Source organism: Somniosus microcephalus, chromosome 3, assembly GCF_052327205.1.
Source record: "Somniosus microcephalus isolate GS21.2 chromosome 3, FLI_Smic_1.0, whole genome shotgun sequence".
NCBI lineage: Eukaryota > Metazoa > Chordata > Chondrichthyes > Squaliformes > Somniosidae > Somniosus > Somniosus microcephalus.
The window spans coordinates 187,083,104-187,096,090 of record NC_140989.1 but is presented as its reverse complement, the minus strand read 5'-3'; the positions used below and the strand labels follow the sequence as shown (position 1 = coordinate 187,096,090).

The 12,987-nt window shown below is 48.0% G+C and overlaps 1 pseudogene; it reads right to left on the bottom strand.

The window, feature by feature from the left end:
* The window catches only part of LOC147121631 (large ribosomal subunit protein eL36 pseudogene), a 3,831-nt pseudogene extending 3,627 nt beyond the window's left edge, over positions 1-204 (bottom strand).
* Positions 205-12,987: the final 12,783 nt, after the last annotated feature.

The following is a 12,987-nucleotide window of genomic DNA, read 5'->3' as shown; positions in this document are numbered from 1 at the left end:
ACCAGAAAACTGAGGTTTCAGCTGTGATGACGACACACTGATGCAGCGAAGGGCAGATTCGATTTGCCCGCCTCTGTTTTTGGTTCTGACTCCCCTGCTGCCTCGGAGACAATGACCCACCTCCTGACATTACTTGGGGCTGGGGTCCGATGCGACGGACCTTCGGCCTCGAAGCCAGGCCTTGGCGGGCCGGGTTGAATCCATTGGCTGTATTTTGCCCACCACTGGCCTGGAGGCATAGCCTGAATTTACTTTCCACTCACTTCAAAAGATAAAAGTAAGAGATTGTCAAGATTTTGCGAATAAATTGTGAGATGCTGCACACATCCTCGAAGGAGGTATCCTTAAAAACTGTTCATGTTCTGATTCTCAGCCATTGAGTATTTGGCAAAATCATTCTTTTATTATTTTTTAAGAGTATATATGTAAGAATCCAAGGATGAATGATAGAACTGTTCTACGTTTGGCCGTACTCCGCTTGGATTCTTTTAATGTTAATTACAGATATTGCTATATTCAGAAAGGTACAAGTTGACAGAGGGGTGAGACCAGCAGTGCTGGATTCTGGCAACAGAATCCCATCCAAATTCGCTGGAAATAACCCAATACTGTGGCTCAGATTTTGCCGAATACAAATTGATGTGCAATGTGCAGTGCAAGAGGCAGATTGGTGAGCCTTGTGTGGAGGATAACAATCCCACCTAATGGTTCCAGGTGATCTATTCTATGTCGGGCTTTATGGCTGTGGCCAGTGCACATATACTGCAAAGAGGCCAAGGTACTAAAGTCGTATTTGCTGGATCCGTGGTTCAGTGGATATGCTGTTATTAAATAATCACACGGATGCTGTACATTAACAATAAACAGGTCTTTACTGGAGGAGGGTAGTCTCAAGACTGGGGGCACAGAGGCATGCGCAAAGCTTATATACAGGTGTGGTCACTGCCGGTACTACAGTATACAGGAGCTGTAAAAGTAGTTCTGACTTAAAAGCACATACACTACAATTCCTCCCCTTTTAGATTAGTAGCACCCCTAATATTCAAATAACAATTAACATTTCAACATGTACATTAAACAACAAAAGTCCATTTATAGATTCAGTCTTTGGGGCGGCTTCCTGACCCTTTCGGGATAGCGCCTTTCCGGAGGTTCTTGTTCTTGGTGCAGAGGCGATTCTGACCCCTTTTCATCGGGTAGTTCATCGGGTTCCACTGCTACTAGGTCTGAGGTAGATGCTACCGGTATGTCGGGTTCATCCCCAGGTACTCGAGACATGGGGTTGACGCGTTCCTGTGACGCTAAGATCTGATCGACGTGGCGTCTCCCAATGTTCTCCCCCAACATCCACTGTGTACATTAATGGCCCCTGCCTTGTACATATCGTTCCGGGTTGCCATTTCTCTGTTCGATAGTCACAGGCCAAGACTGGTTGCCCTACATTGAAGCTCCTTGTCGGCTTCTCATTGATGTGCTGGAATTGTTTGTCCTCAACATTTCTTCGCACATTTGGTCTGAGCAAGTCCAGACAAGATCTCAACCTTCGGTTAAAGAACATCATGGCCAGGGTCTGGTTGGTAACTGCATGTGTCGCGTTTCGGTAGGCTAATAAGAAATTGTCCATCTTATGCTGTAGTGGAATTTCATTGTCGCACATGGCCTTTATCGCCTTCTTAAAGGTTTGTACGAACCTCTCAGCCAATCCATTTGTTGCTGGATGATACGGGGCGGATGTGTAATGCCTTACCCCATTCCTTCTCATAAATTTTTGGAACTCGTCGGACACAAACTGTGGTCCATTATCAGAGCAAATCTGCTCTGGCAAACCATTTCTGGCAAATATGGTCCGGAGGACTGCAATCGTTTTCTCTGTAGTGGTTGAAGACATTTTTATCACCTCAGGCCACTTTGAATGAGCATCCACTGCTATTAAGAATATTGAGTCCATGAATGGACCAGCAAAATCAATATGCACCCGTTGCCATGGAGAGGAGGGCCACTCCCATGGGTGTAGAGGGGCATGTGGTGGTGCATTTTGGACCTTTTGGCATCCTAAGCAGCTCTTAGTTAGGTCTTCGATTTGTTGATCGATTCCCGGCCACCACACATAAGCCCTAGCAAGGCTTTTCATTTTCACTCCCCCCAGATGACCTTCATGTAGCTCATTTAGCACACTCTCCCTTAACTTGGGTGGAATCACCACTCTGGATCCACACATCACTGTCCCCTGGCATACTGACAGCTGTTCTCTTCTGGATGAGAAGGCTGGCAACAGTGAGTCGCCATGAGTTGGCCATCCCCTCACCGTCAATTCATATACCCGAGACAGCGTCGGATCATTGCGGGTCTCCTTCTCTATATCCGCGTTCGTTACTGGCAATCGTTCAATTATTGACGAATAAAATATCTCGATAGGGTCCACTGCTGGTGCTTCCTCCACAGTAGGCAGTGGCAGGCGCGATAGCCCATCAGAGTTCCCATGCTGTTTCGTGCCTTTATATTCTATTTCATATTGATTCGCCCCTAGAAACAGGGACCATCTTTGTAACCGTTGTGCAGTCATCACTGGAACGCCCTTCTTAGGATTAAAGATGGAGACAAGTGGTTGGTGGTCAGTCAGCAAGGTGAACTTCTGCCCATGCAGATAGTGGTTGAATTTTTTTACTCCCCATACTAGGCTGAGGGCCTCCCTGTCAATCTGGGCGTAGTTGCGCTCGGCTGAGGTTAGTGACCGAGATGCAAAGGCTACTGGCTTCTCCAACCCGTCAGGGAATTTGTGCGACAGCACCGCTCCAATACCATAGGGTGATGCATCACATGCCAAATGAATTGGTAGTGCTGGGTTGAAATGGGCCAACACTTCTTTTGATGTGATCAATTCTTTACACTTCTGGAAAGCTCATCTACGGTCGTCATCCCACTTCCATGGTACCCCTGTTTGCAGTAGGGTGTTCAGTGGGTGTAATACCGTAGACAAATTTGGTAAGAACTTGTGGTAGTAGTTTACCAGCCCGAGGAACGACCTCAGTTGTGACACATTTTCCGGTGCTGGAGCCTTGACTACTATCTCAATCTTGTCGGGACTTATGTAACCCCTCTTCATCGATGACGTGGCCACAATACGAGATCTGTTTCTGGAAAAACTCGCACTTGTGGCGATTAGCTCGTAGCCCATACTCCTTTAAGCTGGTGAGCACCTTCTCCAAGTTGGCGAGGTGATCACCGTCATTTTCGCCCGTGACCAAGATGTCGTCCAAATAACACTGGGTCCCTGGAATCCCTTGCAGGACCTGACCCATCGCCCTTTGCCAGATAGCCGGAGCCGAGGCTACTCCAAACACCAGCCGGTTGTATTGATAGAGACCTTGATGAGTGTTGATCGTAAGGTATTGTTTCGAAGCTTGTTCTACATCCATTTGCAAGTACACCTGGGCTAGATCAATTTTGGTGCAGCGTTTACCTCCAGATAGCGAGGTGAAAATATCCTCAATTCGTGGAAGCGGATATTGTACCGTGTGAAGGACTGGGTTCACTGTCACCTTAAAATCACCACAGATGTGGACCTTCTTTGGTTCCCCAGGCATATTACTCAACGACCTCTTCATTACAGGAACGATGGGTGTAGCCCACTCGCTCCAGTCCACTTTGAACAGTACTCCTGAACGTTCCAACCCTTCCAGCTCTGCTTCAACAGCTGGTCTGATTGCATAAGGCACTGGTCTGGCCTTCAGAAACTTTGGGCTTGCATTTTCCTCTATTTTAATCATTGCTGTTATTCCTTTGTGTTCCTAGTCCCTCCTGGAACACTTGTTTTGCATCAGTTAGCATTTTTGACAGTCGTCCAGGTGTGACGTCATCATCCTATTTGGCTTCAACCTTCAGTGCCTGTATGGAATGCCAATCTAATTGTATCTTCCGGATCCATTAACGTCCTAGCAGTGGTGGTCCTCCATCTGGCAATACATATATATCCATTTTAGGTATTTCCTGGCCTTTATATGTCACTTTCACCCTTATTTTTCCTTTGGGGTATATTTTTGCCCCGTATACATCTTCAAGACTGTTAGATCCGTGTGTTAATGGAGACACGGAATGCAGGAGTTGATTTAACAAGTGTTTACTGAACAAAGTCTGGAGGTGAACTAACTACACAAGACACTATACAGGCTTATATACCCGAGTGGTCACTACTGGTACTACAGTATACAGGGGCTTCAAAAACATAGTTCCTCTTAAAGGTGCATACACTATAATTACAATCTCTGTAGCTTTCAAGGGTATGTGTGAAAATAGCCGCTTGTAGTCTCTTTGATTTATGACTGTTAGCGCTGACCCTGTGTCCAATTCCATTTTCACTTGGACTCCGTCTATCTTGAGTGTAACCCAGATAGTCTGGTGATCCTCCATTTCTGTTACCTTATGTAGTTTCAGACAACCCAGCTCCTTGATTCCGGAGTCTGTGTCACTTTTCTGTTCGTCTGAACCACTGTCCATCACCTGGTGTACCTTTTTGTACTTCTCCTGTGGAGATTTCTTACTGTTGCTTTTCTTCCCAGACCTGCAGACTCTTGCTATGTGTCCTGCTTTCCCACACTGTCTGCACACTTGGTCCTTGAACCAACAATCTTTCTGCTCATGTGTTCTGCCACAGCGATAGCACTTCCCTGTTCCATAGGTCATTTCGTTGGTGCCGTATTCTTGCGGTCTCCGTTGTATCTCTGCAGCGCCCCTTGCGGCTGCTTCGTGTGATACTGCCATATTGAAAGCTTTGTCCAGCTTAAGGTCCTTTTCTGATAGAAGCCGTTTCTGGGTTCCTTCACTTTGTAGCCCACACACAAACTTGCCCCTTAACGTATCTGCTAGTCCCGCTCCAAACTGGCAGTGTTTCGATAGCTTGCGCAGTTCCGTTAGGTACTCAGCATTGCTTTTGTCTTTGTGTTGGTTCCTTTTATGGAACTTAAATCGTTCTGCTATCAGCAGCGGTGTGGGGTTTAAGTGGTCCTGTAGGATTTCTACTATGCTTCCAAAATCCTTGTTTACCGGCTTCTCTGGGGTTATTAGATTTCGCAGTAACCCATAAGTTTTTGCACCCATGGAATTTAACAGATCCAGTGCTTTATTAGCATCTGGCACTTCATTCGCCCTGCAGTACACCTCAATACGTTCCACATATGTCGCCCAATCTTCGACTTCATTGTCGAACGTAGAGATACTGCCACTCTTCGGCATCCTTGGGTGTGAGTTAACTGTCAAAAATGGCGCCTCTGTAGGAACGGAAGTTCCTATCCGAATAATGAAGTTCGACGCAGTGAAACAAAATAACCAAGTTTAATAAACAAACAACTTAACTAGTAAAAGCACAGGAGCAGATGTAAACAGGTCTGTGCAGCCTTACAGCCTCTCTAAGACTGCTACTAAGTACTGGAAGCCGACATCATGACGTTCTCCACGCCAACTGGGGGTCACGTGATCGGCGTCATGACGTCCTCACGCGAAAATGCAAGAAACTACATACAGTTTAAAGGTGCAGTCCACAGCTGCACTACATGGTAGTTAAAGGGATGATTACTAATTGCCCAGTGTCTCTTGGTGGCTCCGCCACAGGTGCCCCCCCAGAATTCTCTAACAGGCAGCGTCAAACGAACAGGAGGTTTAATGATTCTGCCCGAACGACTACGAACTTCAGACAGTGGAACGTTGGGAGACGAACCGGTGCTTGGCTGTGTCTGAAGCGGTGCATCTGGGGTGGAGGAAACAGTAGCAGAAGGTGTAGGCAAGGATGAGGCAGAAGCAGGCAGTTCAATGGTTGGTTGTTGCATAACCGGTCTAGCAGCCAATGGTGGTCATCCATGGCGAGGTGGCTGGGCAGCAACAACTGGTTCACTCCAATCCAGATGGGCTGGTTTAAGTTGGTCGATAGAGATGGTATCGGACTTACCTCCCACTTCGACCGTGAAAAATTTCTCTCCCGCTGAGATGACACGAAACGGTCCAGCATAAGGTGGTCTGAGTGTATCTCTGAGCGTCCTGCCGAATAAAAACGTAATCGGAACTCATAAGTTCTGCCGGAACACGAGGCCTCTAGGTTGTGATGCGAGGTTGGAATAGGCAGGAAATTCTTTGCCATCTCGTGATGCTGAAGGAGCTGCTGAGCAGGCGACCACGGTTCTGTATGTGGAGGGAGGAAGTCCCCTGGTACTCGAAGTGCTTGACCGTAGACTAACTCAGCCGATGAAGCCTGGAGGTCATCCTTGAGGGCTGTACGGAGGCCTAGCATCACCCAGGGGAGTCTGTCCACCCAGTTGGGACCACGCAAGCTGGCACGGAGGGACGCCTTTAGAGATGAAACCTCTCGCATAGACGGTTCGCTTGCAGATGGTAAGCGGTGGTACGGTGCAGCTTTGTACCCAAGCCCTGTGCAACTGCGTTCCACAACTCTGATGTGAATTGTGGACCTCGGTCAGAGGAGATGTCAGATGGCACCCAAACCGGGCCATCCACGATGAAATAAACGCCCTGGATACGTCCGCTGTAGTGGTAGCGACCAAGGGAATTGCCTCTGGCCACCTGGTAGTGCGGTCCACTATTGTCAGGAGATGCATGAAACCCCGCGAAGTGGGGAGGGGACCCACTAAGTCCACGTGTACGTGATCGAACCGGCGTTCCGGCACCGGGAAGATGGCCACTGGAGCCTTAACATGACGATGGGCCTTTGATTTTTGACAGTCCACGCAATTGTTTGTCCAGTCCCGAACGTCTGAATGCCTTCCCTTCCAAACAAATTTGCGGGACATAAGCCATTGTGAAGCTCGCATCCCCGGGTGTGATAAGCCAAGTATAACCTGAAAAATCTTCTTACGCCATTCGACTGGCACAATGGGCCGGGGCACTCCCATGGATGTGTCGCACAAAAGCGTGGTTCCTGCTGATTGAAACATAACATCGGCTACCTGCAAGCTAGAAGGCATGGTCCGATACGCCTGAACTTCGGGATCTGCCAGTTGTTCTTCCGCCAACCCGACGAAATCGATTTCCAGGTGAACTGCCTGGACTGGGGCACGCAAAAGGCAATCAGCCACGAGATTATCTTTGCCGGACACATGTCGTAAATCCGTCGTAAATTCAGATATCAATGTAAGGTGGCGCTGTTGCCGGGCTGACCATGGCTCTGCCGTTTTGGCCATTGCAAAAGTGAGCGGCTTATGGTCCATGAATACAGTGAACGGGCGCCCTTCTAGGAGAAAACGGAAATGCCAGATGGCCAAAAACGGCCAGCAACTCCGTCAAAAGTGCTATATTTTTGCTCATTCTTGGGCAGTTGGCGGCTAAAAAAGGTCAATGGCTGCCAAGTCCTGTCAACCCATTGTTCCTGAACCGCCCCGATGGCGTAATCGGAGGCATCGGTAGTAAGGGCGATGGTCGCGCCCGGGAGTGGGTGTGCAAGCATAGTTGCGTCTGCCAATGCCGCCTTGGTGTCCAGGAACGCCTGGTCCATCCGTGGTGTCCAAGTGATAACATCTTTACCCGACTTCCCTTTGAGTGCTTCGTACAGCGGCTGCATCAATTGGGCTGCCTTGGGGACAAAACGATGATAAAAATTTACCATCCCCAGGAACTCCTGAAGAGATTTGAGTGTGTGAGGCCGCGGGAATGCCATAACTGCCTCTACTTTGGTGGCCAGTGGGACGGCGCCTTCTGAGGTGATCCTATGCCCCAGAAAGTCAATGCGGCTAGGTTTATGATGAGGCCATGTTGGCTGAGACGGGCAAAGAGTGTACGTAAATGAGCCATGTGCTCCTCCTTATCCTTACTAGTGATAAGAATGTCATCCAAGTAAATGAAAATGAAGGGAAGGTCCCGTAACAGAGTCCATGAGTCGCTGAAAGGCTTGAGCCACATTTTTCAATCCAAACGGCATGCGGAGGAACTCAAAGGCCGAACGGTGTGATGACCGCCGTTTTGGGGACGTCTTGAGGGTGCACAGGAACTTGGTGATATCCACGGACGAGATCTACTTTGGAAAATATTGAGTTGCCAGCCAAATGAGCCGAAAAATCTTGTATATGCGGTATTGGGTACCTATCCAGCATAGTGGCTTCGTTAAGGCGTCTGTAATCCCCGCAAGGCCTCCATCCGCCACCTGGTTTAGGTACAATGTGTAATGGGGAGGACCAAGGACTATCTGAGCGTCGGACAATCCCAAGGCGCTCCATGGTCTGAAACTCTGCCTTTGCGGCTGCAAGCTTTCCGGGTTCCAATCTTCGTGCCTGAGCGTAAACAGGCGATCCCGTTGTGGTGATGTGATGCACCACACCATGCCTCGCGACTGCTGCCGAAAATGTAGGCCTGGTGAGCCCCGGGAACTCGCCGAGTAGGCGCCTAAACCCTTCCTGCGATGGAACCGCACAGGCAACCGACCAGGAGACAGTGGTGCTGCGGTGGCAAGGCACCGCGTGGAAAGTAGACGCATTAATGAGTCGACAATGTTGGACGTCGACCAGAAAACCATAGGCACAGAAAAAATCAGCCCCCAGGATGGCCTGTGATACTTTAGCCGTTATAAACTCCCACACAAAATGTTGACCTCCAAGAGTTAAATTAACTGTCTGTTTACTGAATGTGCGAATGGCCGCACCATTGGCTGCCTCGAGGGAAGGACCGTGACCGCTGGATTGTAGATCTAGCTTTGAAACTGGCAGTATACTGCACTGAGAACCAGTATCACACAAGAATCGTCGCCCTGTCCTGGAATCAGTAATGTAGAGGAGTTTTCCCGCTGAACCGACTGCCATGGTGAACTGGGTGTGTTTGTCAGACCCTGTCATCCTCATCGAAGTTTGCGAGTCTGCTGGAGATTTTTTTTCAGCGAAACTGCAGGGAGGACGGCAGCGTCGAGCCTTAGCGCCAAAACGAGCGTGGTACACACACCAGCCTGCTGGAGGAGGGCTGGACTTTGCTCGCATAGGGGAAAGGTGGCTCGTGGCTGCACAACTCTGCTGTGTGACCGTAAAAATCTTGTCTGCCTCTGCAGCAAGCTCGGCACAGTCCGTAATCGTAGAACTGGCCAAGGCTGCCTGAACTGGCTCAGGTAGCTGGCAGAGGAAGAGTTCTCGAAACAAAAAACATTGGGGCTCCGAACCCAAAAGCGTGAGCATTTGGCTCATCAATTCCGATGGTTTTGAGTCCCCGAGACCAGGCATAGCAATAAGCCTGCGTGCACGCTCCGACTTATTTAAACCAAACACCTGTAGTAAACGAGTTTTTAGAGCTTCATACTTGCCCTCTGCCGGTGGATTGCCCAGGAGGCTGACGACCCGCGAGGCCGTGGCGCTGTCGAGAGCAGAGACCATGTAATAATTGTAATGATATCAGCAAATAGTGATGTTATTTGCCTGTTTGATTATGATGCCTTACCAGCATGTTTGCATGTATTGATTACTTATGCCTGACCAGCAGAGGTCATGTGAGACAAGCAGTTGAGATTAGTTTCAGTTTCGTTCAAGATGGATCACTAGCATGATGTCTCCTGTAAATGCTGTTAAAAAGAGTTGAACAGACTTTAGATTAAAACTCATTCTCTTTCATGAATGTGTCGTCATTGAACCCACAAAGAAATCAATACAATAATAACTGGTCGAATCCGCTGTAATGTCCCGGAGTGCAAACTGGGCTTCTGCCTGGAAAAACCATGCTGCTGGTTGCTGTTCCCAGAACGGCAATTTAAGGGCAACGGCGTTCGTGTTCATTATAAGTATCTCGACGAAAGTTGTCCGACGAGATCGGGGTCACCAATGTAGGAACGGAAGTTCCTATCCGAATAATGAAGTTCGACGCAGTGAAACAAAATAACCAAGTTTAATAAACAAACAACTTAACTAGTAAAAGCACAGGAGCAGATGTAAACAGGTCTGTGCAGCCTTACAGCCTCTCTAAGACTGCTACTAAGTACTGGAAGCCGACATCATGACGTTCTCCACGCCAACTGGGGGTCACGTGATCGGCGTCATGACGTCATCACGCGAAAATGCAAGAAACTACATACAGTTTAAAGGTGCAGTCCACAGATGCACTACATGGTAGTTAAAGGGATGATTACTAATTGCCCAGTGTCTCTTGGTGGCTCCGCCACACCTCCCGCGCTTCCCCTTCTTCTCCGCCACAAAATGGCGTCTCCCGCACTTTCCTTCCTTCCCGCGCTCGCCGTTCTTCTCCGCTGCAGCTCAATGGCGTCTCCCGCGCTCCCCTTCGCCCTGTGGACCCTGTTCAGCCCGTGAGCCCTGTCTGTGCTCTGCGCGTTCTTTTTATATTTTTCGACGCCGCTCAGTCTAGAACCCGGCAGTTTCTCTACCCTCTCTCTCTCTCCGGTTTGTTTTCTTTTTCTCGACGCCGCTTGGTGTTCAACCCCCGGCTGCGCCCTGCGCTCTTCACCCTCTGTCTTACCCCGTCGACGCTGCTCGGCTTTCTCTCCGCCATCGGTCGGCTCCAGCCGCCGCTGCTTGGGAAGGGTCTGCGCTGGACCTGTCGTCGGTCTCTTGCTGCTCGTCGTGGCTGGGGAACCAAGCCCGGCTCTCCACAACCTCCCCTGCGAAGTTCAATCTCTGCCTGACTGCTGGGCGGTTGCTCGTGGTCGACGCCCATGTTCCTGGCCTCGACTTTTTTTATGTTGCAGGTAGATTCGAATCGACACTCGTCGCCACTGTTGGATCCGTGGTTCAGTGGATATGCTGTTATTAAATAATCACACGGATGCTGTACATTAACAATAAACAGGTCTTTACTGGAGGAGGGTAGTCTCAAGACTGGGGGTACAGAAGCATGCGCAAAGCTTATATACAGGTGTGGTCACTGCCGGTACTACAGTATACAGGAGCTGTAAAAGTAGTTCTGACTTAAAGGCACATACACTACAGTATTAGTCAAAAAATTAAGTTTGGAAAAGTAAATTATGCATTGGTTTATATAATGGTGAGTTGTACATATAAATAAAATAAATTTACAGGAGGATATGTTTGACAAATGAGTCAGTAGATCTGCACATTTAATGTATTTTTTTAATTAAAGAGACTAACTCTAATCTAACTGGATCCTGACCAGTGTATTGGTGTTGCTCAAGATGATTAACACTTTCAAAGCCATTCATTTTGAATGGTGGGCAGATTGCGATGGCACATCGTGTTGGTTGGACGCAGGTTTCCCCTTTCCTGTGTTAGTGAGGTCCTTGTATTGGCCACACCACTTTAGGGAGCTGATCAGTGGAGACCAGGCTGAGAAAGTGACTTCTCTGTCCTGTTTCTATAGGCCACCTTGCACTTGGCTCATAACTGCATGAGGGGCCTGGGATGGGCTTACACACCCACATTAATAACCATGGCCAGGGAACTGGAGGAAAAGGACAGGAGATGAGGAATGTGGGTATTGTGAGCGAAGTTCATATTTCCAACTTGAGCCTGTTTGCTAGACATTGGCCCAGAAATTCGGGTCGGGGGCTTCCCGCGGATGCAAGCCCCTGACCCACACTTACCTAGCGCGCCGGCAGTTGAGGCCTGGGCCTGCGTGGATTTCCTCTCTGTGGCCCGGTCCAGCTCCCGGCGCACTGTGCTTGCGTGATCCAGCGGCGTAGTTAGTGCGATGCGTCCGCTGGGATCACGTGAGCACTGGGCAAGCAATCGGAGGAGGGAAAAGCCCATTCATAAGATTGACAGAAAGACATGTCAAACTTATGAATACTCCAGCCCGCAAAACAGTACTTAACCTTCAAATAATTTTTTTTTTAAATCCCACTTTTTAAATAAACTATAAATAACATAAATTTAAATTATTGTTTAAAATAGTTATTTATTGAAAAAAATAATTTTATTAAAAAACGGGGCTAAAAATAAACTTACCTTACTGTAAAGTATTTAAAAATAATAAACCTGTGGGGGAAAAAAAGTTTTAATTTTAATTAATTGACCACTTACCTTTTAAAATGAAGTCCTTATGCCTGGTTTTTACATTTCTAAAATGTAGAGACTTACCCGCACGGGAAAAACTGTATATAAAAAAAAAAAAAGGAAGTTCAACGCTCATGCGCAGACTCCCGCGCGCACGCGTTCGACCTCTGAACCCCTTCGTTCAGAGGATTGGAAGTGCAGGTTTCCCGTGCATGCAAGAAACCGGCACTTCCATCGGGACCACGCATGAGTACTCCGTGCGTACTCGCGCGTTGGGACCCAAATTTATGGGCCAATGTATAATCCAGTGCTCTTGGTGTTGGGATCATGATTTCTGTCATGATTTCACCAGAGACTGCAAGGGGGTCCCACTTGAATAAGAATCTGGTAAATTATTTGTTCCTTTTATAAAGGGGTAAAAGAGAGAGTAGACAAGGGAAATGCAGTAGATGTAATTTATCTAGATTTTCAAAAGGCCTTCGATAAGGTAGCCCATAATAGACTAATGAACAAGGTCAGAGAATGCAGAGTCGGGACAAATAGCAGAATGGATTGCTGACTGGCTTCAGGACAGAAAGCAGAGAGTAGGGGTAAAAGGTAGCTATTCACAGTGGCAGAAGGTGGGTAGTGGAGTTCCACAAGCATCAGTGCTGGGACCACTGCTGTTCACAATTTACATTAACGATTTAGACTTTGGAATCAAAATCGCAATTTCTTAATTTGTGGATGACTGGGGGGGATAGTCAATACTGTGGAGGACTGCAACAAGTTACAGGAGGACATTAATAAACTTGTAGAATGGGCATATAATTGGCAAATGAAGTTCAACACAGATAAATGTGAGGTATTACACTTTGGTAGGAAGAATAGGGAGGTCACTTATCACTTGGAGGGTGCGAGTCTAGGTGGGGTAGAGGAACAAAGGGATCTGGGAGTACAAATACACAAATCACTAAGAATTGCACCACAGGTTAGCAAGGCCATAAAAAAAAAAGAAGCAAGCCAAGCACACTGGTTTATTTCTAGAGGGATAGAATTGAAAAGTAGGGAAGTT